The sequence below is a fragment of the Symphalangus syndactylus genome, chromosome 2, assembly GCF_028878055.3.
Source record: "Symphalangus syndactylus isolate Jambi chromosome 2, NHGRI_mSymSyn1-v2.1_pri, whole genome shotgun sequence".
Classification (NCBI taxonomy): domain Eukaryota; kingdom Metazoa; phylum Chordata; class Mammalia; order Primates; family Hylobatidae; genus Symphalangus; species Symphalangus syndactylus.
The window spans coordinates 12,873,836-12,886,372 of NC_072424.2; the positions used below are offsets into that span (position 1 = coordinate 12,873,836).

General features: G+C 40.2%; 1 long non-coding RNA gene across 1 annotated transcript; it reads left to right on the forward strand.

Moving 5' to 3' along the window:
- The first annotated feature begins 480 nt into the window (after nucleotides 1-480).
- Nucleotides 481-6,023, forward strand: LOC129464653 (uncharacterized). Its single transcript, XR_008651651.2, has 3 exons — nucleotides 481-585; nucleotides 3,992-4,162; nucleotides 5,884-6,023. It is a non-coding gene; the product is annotated as an uncharacterized lncRNA (long non-coding RNA).
- Nucleotides 6,024-12,537: the final 6,514 nt, after the last annotated feature.

The following is a 12,537-nucleotide window of genomic DNA, read 5'->3' on the forward strand; positions in this document are numbered from 1 at the left end:
TGGAATTACGGTTGCCAACCGTTCCCTCAGAGTTCTATGGGGAGAGTTTCCTGGATCATCCAGGTGTTCCCAAAGTCATCAGAGGGGTCCCCGTGAGTAGAAGAGGGAGGCAGGAAAGAGCCACCGTCAGGTGACATGGGAATGACTCAACCTGCCAGTGCTGGTTTTGAAGATCCAGGGAGGGGCCACTGCAAAGGAATGAAGCAGTTTCTAGAAGCCTGAAAAGCCAAGAGCACAGATGCACCCTCGAGGCCCCAGAAGGAAGCAGTCCTGCCAACACCATGACCCTCGCTCAGGGAGACCCGGTTTGGACATCCACCCTCTGGAACTGTGAGATGATACATTTGTGTTGTTTTAAGCCACTAAGTCTGTGGGAATCTGCTACAGCAGTGACAGAAAATCAATAAGAAGAGAAGGTCCCAAACCTGTAGATGTGGGGAGCCAGGGCAAGACACCAAGGCTGAACGCTGGCTGCAGGGCCCACCTTAGGGAAGCTTGGGGGAGCCACTCCTCCCTCACGGCAGCCATGGCATTCGGGGGAGCTGTCAGTCACCGGGCTTGGAGCACACAGCTGCACTTCTGGAGGTACGCATGGGGTCCCTGGGATGACTGAACTGAGGCTGGGGAGAGAGGGAGGCCCTCTTGGGTGACACAAGCGGTCCACATGGGAGGTAGGTGGTGGTGGCCATACTCCCAACAACATCCTGCTACACGGGGCTTCTGGCAGGAGCCATCAGCAGGCAGGAGGGCAGCAGAGGAGTCGGGGCAGGTGCCGAGCAGCCCCTCAGCAGCCCCAGCCCCTGGGGGTCTGCAGGGAAGTACAATGCTTGGTGCCCCCCTAACCCCTACTTCCTCCCGGCTGCTGAGTTAAAACCAAAGGGTGAAGAGAAATGAAAGTGTTGCAAAAGTTCCAGGAGCGACAGTGGATGAGCCTGGCTTGAAATGTCTGTCGCTGGGTACAAGAAGGCCAACTCCTGACATTGGTGGGGCCCAGCACATGAGTGTATGCTAAAAACAAATGTGTTAAATATGGTAAAAATATGTTTGTAGTTTGGACATGACAGAAAGTTGGCAGAATTTCAAAGATAACTAAATTTAATTATTATTGTGTATGTTTAAGCATTTTACTGATGGCTCTGTGATGGATTGGTAATAAAACTGAGATGCATAACTCATAAATTATATACTTATTCCATAAAATTTATATTTCTCATTTTTATTTCAGTAAAATCACTAATTATCTTGTTATAATAAAGATTTCCACACAATTTACATGTCACATGGAATAATGCCAAATTAGACAACATTTCTTGAGTTATCATAGTTCTTAGTTTTTTATTAACTTCAAATTGAAGCAGTAGCTGCTGGAGTCATCAATAAACTTCTTCCAGTAATACTTAGATGCCAAAATAGACCATGAATTTTACATATCACGTTCACATATTATAATAGAATCACATATGATAAATTATTGCAGAAAATGTTATAAATTATTATAATTTTGTCGTGTATACAATAATCATGTATTTAGCAATTTTAGCCATCTCTTAAAGCAGTGTCTACATTGATTTAATATTTCTCAATTTCTTCTTTCAAATTTTTCAATGCTGGGATATTATGAAGAAAGCTGAAAATGTCAGTAAATTGCTCAATTTTTTCATATCCCTACTCAACTAAGACTCTTCCCTGATCCACAGTACCCCCAAAATTACCTAAGGAAAATTCATTTGGGAATTATTTTTATGTAGTTCTTCTTCACAGTGACTCAATTATTTTTGTTTCCTTGTTCTAATTTCTTTACATTTTATTGGAATGTCACACATTTTACATGTATTTTCTTTTGATTTACAAAGCTCTTTCTTTAAAATTTCAAAAAATTCATTTTGATATTTAAAAAATGAGGTAGCCACACTTAAATTATTTTTTCTTTTGAAAGCTTCTGATAATATAATTGAGAGCAAACAACAATGTATACCAAAAGATTATGGATAGTGCAAATTCAAAGTAAATTTAATTTTCTATTCATGCACTTTTTTTGTAGATCTTCTGTTACTTTGCCTAACTCTTCTCCTGTCTTGTTTAAATGAAATCTAATTCCTGGAACAGCATTTAGTTGGCATTCCCATCATATGCTGAGAGAGCTTGTAAGGTCAGATTGGATATATATTTCATGAAGATGTTCCCTCTTTGGGTGGGTCCAGAAACTACCTTTCAGACTTGCTTAATTGTTCGGAAAGTTGCATCACCACAGGTCAAATTGAGACCACGTGTCCTAGCAACAGATTTATACTATGGGCTTTACAGTGGATGCTGCTGAATTTTCGGCCAAAATTCTGGCCTATACACCTTTTCCTTTACCAAGTATGTTCCTGCCATTTTCGTAGACTTAGCTTCACAGTCTTTTAACTTAATTCCTAAAATTGAAAGTTTTCTTTCCAGTTTCTCATTTAAATCAAAACCTGTACTTCTAGGTGTGGAGACAATGTAATGTGTTCCTGTTTTATTCTTCAACAATACATATCATAAATGTTAGTTGTTCAACATGATCTTTGTCCCTGTTACCATCTAATTGCATTGAGTAATATTTACTTACTTTTGTGTGTTATGTATGATTTATTCTCTCACTCTATTACCTACTAAATTAGTAATCTCATTTTGAATTATTCATCCTAGATAGTGGTTGTTTTATTACTTTTATTCATGTTACATTTTTGGCCATTCTAGCATAAAAATTGGAGTTATTTCTATTAAACCTAGAATTCTTTTATTGCTTCTGTGAATATGGTGCTTGTTAATACTGTGAAAAGCATCATTACTCTTGGTTACATATTGGACCCCTAATTTTTTTTTCAGAACATCACAACAATGTTCTAAACTGCTGTGCACTTATCATTGTTGAATATTATTGGGGGTTTGGCCTATTTTTAAATTTCTAGTATTTGCATGTGTATTTTTTTTATGTGTGTGAATGACATTTTGTGTTATTTTAATTAAAAATCCAAATGTTTCTGGTCAAAAATAACTTATTTGGCCAAAACTCATCTGGAAAATTGGTGTGAATCACGCAACCCATATAATCAAAAAGTTCAAGTTTCACTTAGAAATATGAAAACCTGTCTCTAGAAGTTCTTTTTCCCCTTCTAAAGGGCAGGCCGGAGTTGCACTCCTGAGTTGTGAATTGGTTATGAACAATCCTCTTTTTCATTCTCATTGCTCTGAGCACTAATTAAATCTTCATGTACTGAAGAATGTGAGGTTCCAGGGATTTCATCGACCTCTTGAAGTTGTGAATTTGATGAGAATCATTTTCTTGCTCATTTATCTTGCTTTGATTCATAATTAAAACTTTATTAAATGTAGCAGTTGTAATGTCTTACTACCAAATTTTATGTGTCTCATGCTTTTGTATAAGACTTCTCACTTTTATCATATCAGTTTTACAAAATTTAAGCAAGCCATTTCTTTGAATGTATTATAGGTTTTTTTTCTTTTTAGTTTTTTTCTTTTTGAGTTCTACTATTTTTATTCCTGTCATGATCTTGCCTTATATTTATTCTCGGTCAGTTAAACACCAAAAATAGAATGTAATTGTCTTTTAAGAAAAAACAATTTAAATATATTTGTATTAAAAAGCAAATGTGAAAAAATAAAATAAAATAAAAAGCAAATGTCACAAGAAATGTTATTTTTATATTTTTAAATATTACTTTTAAGAGATGTTAAATTTTAAAATTAAAGAAAAAACAGCATCAACAAATATAAAAAATGAAAAATTTTAAGAAATAAAATTTTTAATTTAGTTTTGAAAATTTAGCTCTATCTTATTGAATAGTTTAAAATGACAGGATTATTTCCAATTCTAGTGTTCAATGGCCATCTAGCTGTGCATGTAGGAGTTGGTACCAGGCTTCATGCATGTCATAGCTAGATCCACATACATGCAAATTTAAGAGTAATATGAATTATTTAACTGTTGAAAAATATTCTTCAGATATTAGATGCAACTGTTGCAAATTATGCACTAATTCTTCAGGACTTCTGGGCCACAAATTAGAATATGAAGAGACAGAAGAAAATAGACTCTCAGCACCACAGAGAAAAAATGCTTCATTATGTGAGAGTCTATTTTGTTTGCCTGATCTCAGAAGATGGAGTTGATAAGGTAATTAATTAGTGATTTATCTTACCTAAGCACTTCTACTGCTCAGGTCCTCCCTGATTCTGAAGCAGTGTCTGTTTTTGACACGTGCAGTTACAACTCACAAACCTTTGTGGCATTCAGGCTCAGTTACTTTTTGTTTCAAGGAATAGAGCAAGAGATGTAGAGAAGTGTTTCCCTGGGACCTCAGCTATGTTAGTCACCTGAGTAAATGTTTAAGGTGGCAGGTGGCACTATGCCAGCATTACCTGTCAGATCCCATGGGACAAAGTCACCTGTGTATTTTTTGAGACGGATTCTTGCTCTGTCACTCAGGCTGGAGTGCAGTGGCATGATCTCAGCTCACTGCAACCTCTGCCTCCCGAGTTCAAGTGATTCTTCTGCCTCAGCCTCCCGAGTAGCTGGGACTACAGGTGCGTGCCACCACACCTGGCTATTTTTTGTATTTTTAGTAGAGATGGGGTTTCACCATATTGGCCAGGTTGGTCTTGAACTCCTGACCTTGTGATTCGCGCACCTTGGCATCCCAAAGTGCTGGGATTACAGGTGTGAGCCACCGTGCCTGGCTCACCTGTGTATGTTTTTTTTTTTTTTTTTTTCAGATGGGGTCTCACTCTGTTGCCCAGGCTGGAGTGTAGTGGTGTGATCTCAGTTCACTGCAAGCTCCGCCTCCTGGGTTCATGTCATTCTCCTGCCTCAGCCTCCCGAGTAGCTGGGACTACAGGCGCACGCCACCACACCTGGCTATTTTTTGTATTTTTAGTAGAGACAGGGTTTCACCGAGTTAGCCAGGATGGTCTCGATCTCCTGACCTTGTGATCTGCCCTCCTCAGCCTCCCAAAGTGCTGGGATTACAGGCGTGAGCCACTGCGCCCGGCCCCTGTGTATTTTTTAAAACATTCATTGTGTGTATTTGTGATATGCAGAACCCTCAGAATTTCAGAACCTAGGACAGAGGTTCCTCTTGTTTGGAACTAAGGGTAGAACCAACGTTTAAATATTTTTGAATACTGTAAATGAAGAGATTTGGGAAACAAGGGTTTTAGTCCATCTACCCATCCATCCATTTATTCAAATACATTTTTTTTTTAGTACCTCCTGTGTACTAGATACTATGCTAGGTGCTAGGGTCACAGACTGGAGGCATTGGGAACCCTTTTGTAGAAGAAAACAGAGAAAGCTATACTGGACGGGACAACATTAAAGCTGGTCTTGAAGAGTCAGTGATCACCAAGGGAGAAGAGAGAGAAAAACAGACGAGAGGGAATGGTCTGTGCAAAGGCACAGATTCATAAAAGGGCTTTAATGTCTAGGTTTGAACATGTCTGACGGGCCAAGTTTCAATGAGCCCGGAACACATCATATGTCTAGAGAGGTGTGCTGGAGCCTAGTTTTGAGTGGTCTTGTTGCCATGTTAAGGAGTTTATATAATTTATCCTATAGGCATTGAAACGAGAGAGTTCCTTGACCCCTTTGCAGGACTTGCAACAGGTGTGTGGCTCATTTGCTTGGCCCGTGGTGTGCTCAAACCCTTTTCTGGAGAGGGAGCATGCAGACAGGCAGGTGCAGGAGCCAGGGTGAGCACTTTTGGGCTCTGGCCCCACGGTAGCATCTAGAGTGTGTTACAATTAATGCTCTTAGCAGTTGCTGTTGACATATGGCTAAGTGTTAAACCAGCTCAGTGGAGAGTCAGGGTGACAGCCTTTTATACTCTACCTTCTTAGTACCTAGGTCTTTGCCTGGCTTCCAGGAAGAATGAGATCACTCGGACTTGGAGGATGGTGAATGTGGTGATTTTATTGAGCAATGGAGGTGGCTCTCAGCGGGATGGATGGGGAGCTGGAAAGGAGATGGACTCCAGGGGGAAGATAATCTTCCAGTCCATCTCCAGCCGAACCCCTCCCAATATTCAGACGCACCTTCTCCTCTCTCCTTCTCTGGCTCACTGCCCTGCAGCTCTTCTGCTCTTCTTTTTTTCTGCTCATGGAGCTTGGGGTTTATATGGACACACGATAGGGGTGTGGTGAGCCAGAGTGGTCTTGGAGAAGGCAACATTTGGATGTGAAAACAGGAAAGCCTGTTCCCATTTAGGGCCGTGGTTTCCAGACTTGGGGGCAGGGCCTTTGCCGGGGAAACGCCCTTCTGCTTCCTGTCCGTATCAGCATGAATGTGATGTGATCATCATGTGCACAGTTTTAGGAAGGGAACTCTTTTCCTCTACTCTCTTAGGTTTTGTATTGAGGGCCTGAAAATTAAACTGAAAAAAAAAAAAGACAACATAGCGAGAGAAAAAAACCCTCAGATTTAATTACATACGTATGTGTGGGAGTTCACAAAGAAATGTGACCCAAGGAAGCAGTTAGAATTTGGGGCTTATGTATCATCTTAACAGGGGAAGGGGCACCTCTGGGAGAAATGACTTCTTAGACGAAGGGGAGAAGGGTCACTTATGGAAAAACAATTGTCTTTTTGGAAAAATAAATATGCTCTTGGGAGAAAAGATGAGAGATATGATGGTTTTGTGAAGTTTGTTTGGGATGTAAACCAAAAATAAAATTCAAAGGCCCCCCAGCCCCCCAGTTCAGGCCATGACGGGAACTGGGGGTCAAACATGCTTAACTATACCCCTCCAGCATTACCATCAATATGGACCGCAAGTCTAATAAGAAACATTTACAATCTATTCTCCCTGAAGCCTGCTACCTGGAGGCTGCACAATAAAACCTTGATCTCCACAACCCTTTATCTTAACCCATATATTCCTTTCTACTGACAATAGCTTTTTCAACCAATTGCCAATCAGAATATATTTAAATCTACCTATGACCCGGAAGTGCCCTGCTCCTTTTGAGTTGTCCCACCCTTCCAGATCAAACCAATGTAAACCTTACATGTATTGATTGATGTCTCATGTCTCCCTAACATGCATAAAAGCAAACTGTACCCCAACCATCTTCAGCATGTGTCTGCAGGACCTCCTGGGGCTGTGTCAAGGGCGGGGCCTTACCCTTGGCAAAATAAAGTTACCAAATTGATACGTGTCTCAGATGCTTTTTGGTTCACAGGGAGTAGGGATTAGTGTTGCTCCTGGGGAGGGAATTTATGACAATTTAGTTTTTTGGGTTTTGTGGAGGCTCTTCTTTTAGGTAGATAAGGGATTTTGGAAACTCAAATGCCTTCAGCTCAAAATAACTTTTATGCCACAGTGGCTTATTCTGGATCACTTCAATATGGAGATTGCTTTGAAATGGGAGAGAATAGAGAACAGAAGATCCCTCTGGAGACTGGATGAGTCCGGGCAAGAGCTATGAAGGTTAAAGTTTAATGTGCACACAGTACACCTGGGGACCTTATTAAAATATAGATTCTGATTTAGAAGTTATGGGCCGGAGTCTGAAATTCTGCTTTTCTATCAAGCTCCCAGGTGTTGCTGGTGCTGTGAGTCCCTGGACCACACTTTAAAAAGGAGGGCTTTGGCAGCAGCAGAGGGTAGAAAGGGGAGGAGACCAGTGAAGGTTCTTGACTTTAACTACACAATAGAATCACCTGGCCCACATCCAGAGTGATGGCGTCTGAATCTCTGGGGGTGGACACAGATATCAGTGTTTTGTAAAGCTCCCCGGGTGACTAAAACTGCCAGCAAGGTTGAGTGGCAGTGTCATAGAGCCACACCACTCCCACTCCTGTGTGTTAATTTCTCTGGCTTTTAAAGCCAAAGCTGATTCCTGGCAGAGTGTGCAGAATGGCGTTGGGGAACTGAAAGACAATCTGAAGACAAATGCTTAATAGGATAGAAATGATGACCGTTTCATCTCCACCTTCTTTGTTGCTTTTAATTTTGCTGTCTTACTTGGAAGCGGCCTTCATGTATCTTGTCTTTCAGAGTCCGAAAGCACAAACAAAAATCTGCTGCTGTTTATCACGATTGAATAAACATCCTTAAACCTCAAGCTACTCCTGTGAGCCACAGAAGGCTGAGCCAAACAAAAACAAGAATGAAAAAACAAAACAAAAGTTTTCTTTGTTTTAAGGAATGTCAATTGCTTTTTCTAATTACAAAAATCATATGGGCTTATTGTAAAAAATTTCAAATATGATAGACAGATAAAATCTGGAAAGGGGCAGTTCCCCAGGATCTGGTTGTTTTATTTTAATTTCCATTTAGAAAAAAAGAACTTCACGGAAAAGCAAGGTAATGAAGCTCAAATGCAATCAGAAGGGAAAACAGCATTCTTGACAAGTTTCGATGGCATTAGCCTATTAGCTTTTTGACTTCCAAACTTTTGCAAATGTGGAACTGTTCTCATCTTCTCACCTGGAGTGATCAGTACTTAATGGTAGTGATTAACTCTCCAGCTCAGAAGGCAACTGGTTATTAAATAACAAACTCCTGCCACGTTATCCTTCTCCAAAAACAATGTGCTCACAAACCCCTGTGTTCTCCTTGCTGGAGCTGTGACATGGCTTTGGGGCAAGTGGCAGAAATGAATTCCTCCCCAGGCACACACAAAATCTCTCCACCAGTCCTGCTTACTTGAGGTTTAAGAATAAATGTTGCAACAGACAACTTCCAGTGACTAAACTTGCTTTCTCTGGCAAAAACCCCACGAGTCTGTGCTATTGACGAAATGTTAAGTCATAAATCTGTTAATGGGATTAAGGAAATAAAATATAGATTATTTTTAAAAGATTAAACTGGCACAATTATGAGACATCTGGGAAAAATATTAAAGTTCTGTGAATTCTTGAGCATGACAGAGCCTGAAGGCCAAGGTAGCAGGTTCCATTCATCAGCTTCGGGAGTGGAGTCTGTGCTGGACTAGGAGGCACTCGACTATGTGCAGCCTGTTTGTTTCACTAGCACTAAAGTGGGTATCCAATTTAAAAGGATTGAGGGCCGAGATGCGATGAGTGAAGGAGGGAGGGATGAGATAGCTGGTGGACTGACTTGGATGATAATTTAATAAGGAGAGGAAGATTTAACAGGGTGATGGTGAATGTCACCACAGAGACCTGTATATCAGGGGTCCCCAACCCCCAGGCCATGCACCAGTACAGGTCCTTGGCCTGTTAGGAACTGGCCACACAGCAGGAGATGAGTGGCGGGTGAACCAGCGAAGCTTCATTTGTATTTACAGCCACTGTATTTGCAGCCACTCTATATTGCTCATATTACCCACTGAGCTCCGCTTCCTGTCAGATCAGTGTGACGTAAGATTCTCATGGGACCATGAACCCTATTGTGAACTGTGCACGTGAGGGATCTAGACTGCATGCATCTTATGAGAATCTAATGCCTGATGATCTGTCACTGCCTCCCATCAACCCCCGATAGGACTATCTAGTTGCAGGCAAACAAGCTCAGGGCTCCCACTGATTCTACCTTATGGTGAGTTTTATGATTATCCAAAAACCATCCCCCTCCCCAGCCTGTGGAAAAGTTATCTTCCACAAAACTGGTCTCTAGCGCCAGAAAGGTTGGGGACTGCTGCTATACATGAAATATTTTCACCAAAATGCAATTTTCCCATTTTCTCACCTCGTTTTATTTTCCCACGTAAGGTCAAAAGGAAAGTATTATCAGTTGAGGTATATTAAATTTAGTCCCTTTTAATCCTCAGTAACCCATCTCTGTACTCCCATTGTTTCCTCAGATGCAATTAATTCCATTCACCTTCACGGTGTGTCCTGGGCACTGGCTGGCTGGTCATCAAGAGCTTCGCTCAGGAATAGCCCAGCTACAGTGACTAGATGAATTTTCAAGTTGAGTCCAGTTTCTCACAATATATATCACTCTTGAAAGGAGAATTTTTTTTCATTTTTGATTAATGATGTGGTTTTTCTTGGGGAGCTGATCTACTAATTCAAAATCTGCCACAACCTTGCATTCCGGTAAATGGTTTTCACATTTCAGGGGCTCTTTATTTATTCTTCATTGTTCTATTGGTGTTCTAGAATACAAAATGGTTCCCACTGAGCCATTTCTCATCTTTCTGAGCATTGCCTTACATTTGAAACATTGGCAAATCAATTCAAGCCACAATCCAGTTATGCTGATTTTGAAGAGAAGTTGGGATCAAGATCCAGAGTTTTTCCCTGATGGGAAATGGGGAAGATTCATGTATTTTTAGTTCCACTTTAATCAACCACAATTGCCTAGATAATTCAGGTAGAAATGAGGTCTCTTTCCATTTAAGTGACTAGGTAATTTAGGCTGTAAATTACCTAGGTGTAAATTTCGGTGTACTCTGTAGACACTGATTGTAATTAACTCACATGTTAGTTATCAGGTACTAACTAAATACTTTGCAAAAATTCTTCCCATCAGGAGTCTTGATTTCTTGTTATTTGTGATAATAAAAAAGTAGCATGAAATCTCTCCAAATATATTAAGTGAAAAATGCAAGATGCAGAAGAATGTATATAATATGGTACTATTTATGATAAAAGAAGAGAGGAGAAGAATACACATTTGTATTGGCTTGTAAATGCTTTAAGATGTCTGAAAGGAAAAAGTAATAAAAGCAAAAGACAAATCTAATAACCCTGGTCCCTGGCTGAAAGGGATGGGGAGTTGGCAGATAAGAGTTAGGAGTGGGAAGAAGGCTTTCCACCAGGTGCCTTTTGGGATTTTTCAATGCTTGAACAAATAAACTCATTCATGTCAATGAGTAATTTGGCCAAAAACCCAAATAATTATTAAATTTAAACAAGTAATTGATGATTAGTGACTAAATGATGGAGGGGCATGTTCAGATATCTCACCAGCTTCCCTTTGGTATTTATCCTTCAACTGAAGGGAACGAGCGAGCCAGGAGTAACGGCTAATGCACTTACCTTTTCTCACAAGCCACCCAAGAGGAGCACTTGACTGCCAAGCCTGTGCGGCAGGAAGAACTCAACCACCTTGAAGACTGCTGGCCAGCAGCCATTGGAGTGCACGCCCAGAAGTCTTGTGCTCCACAGCTCCCCCTAGCTGGGGCACCTGTGTATGGCTTTGTACGAAGCAGGCAGGACAAGATTGGGTCGTGGAGTCCGGATGTGGCCATCTGACTATATCCAGCCATCATCCCATCAGCAGAGGGAAGCTTCTCTTAGAAGACTCCATAGGCCTAGTAGGCAGCAGGCACCCTGACACAGAGAAACAATCCTTTGATTAAAAGATCAAACAGACAACACTTTAAAAATAGTTAAAATGGTAAATGTTATGCTATTAATATTTTACCATAAATTTAAAAATTAATAATGTAATATACGAAACCTATTGCATTGCATATTTTAAGTAGATGGATTGTATAGTATGTGAAGTATATCTCAATAAAGGTGGTTTTTAAAAATCAGACAAAAATCCCTGCCTCTTTTTCTGAATTGTTGTGAGATCCTTGAAGGCAGAGGCCTTGCCTTTTCCACACTCATATCCCAGTGCCTTCAGGAGGACTGGCTGAGAAGGTTGTCAGGAAATGTTTGTTGTCTGAATGATGATTTACATTGACTATATGGAGAGTTCAAATTCACCCATTAATTCTATCTAGCTTACATTAGAAACCAGCTCTGTATAAGTATCTGGATCTCCATTACAGCAATCTAGTCATTTTTTTCTTTTTCAATTTTTATGATTAAAAGCAAAACAAGACAGAAAATCTTTACATCTCTAAGGAAGAAGAAATCACAACTTAATAACAAAAAATCAAATAACAATTAAAAAGCAAGCAAAGGACTTAAATAGATATTTCTTCAAAGATATGCAAAATAGCCAAGAAGCATAGGAAAAGATGCTCAATCCCTAATCAGTAGATAAATGAAAATCCAAACCTCATACCTGTTGGATGGCTACTATCAAAAAAACCAGAAAAGAATGAGAATTAGAACCCCTTTGCACTGTTGGTAGGATGCAACAGTGTAAAATAATGTAAACCCTATGGAAAACAGTACGGACATTCCTCAAAGAATTAAAATTAGCACTCCCATATAATCCAGCCATCCCACCTCTGTGTATGTATGCAAAAGAATTGAAATCAGGGTCTCAAAGAGATATTTGGACACCCATGTTCTAGGCTATTCACAATAGCCAAGAGGTGGAAGTGACCTATCCACCCAAGGATGAATAAATTAACAAAAGGTGGCCTACCCATACGATGGAATATTATTCAGCCTTGAAAAGGAAGGAAATCCTGCCTCATGCTACAAAATGGATAGACCTTGAAGACACTATGCTAAGTGAAACAAGCCAGTCACAGAAAGACAAATATGTAAGATTCTACTTGCATGAGGTATCCAAAGGAGTCAAATTCATAATAACAGAAAGTCAAATGGTGTTTGCTAGGGGCAGGCAGGGGGAGGGAATAAGGAGTTACTGTTTAATGGGTATAGAGTTTCAG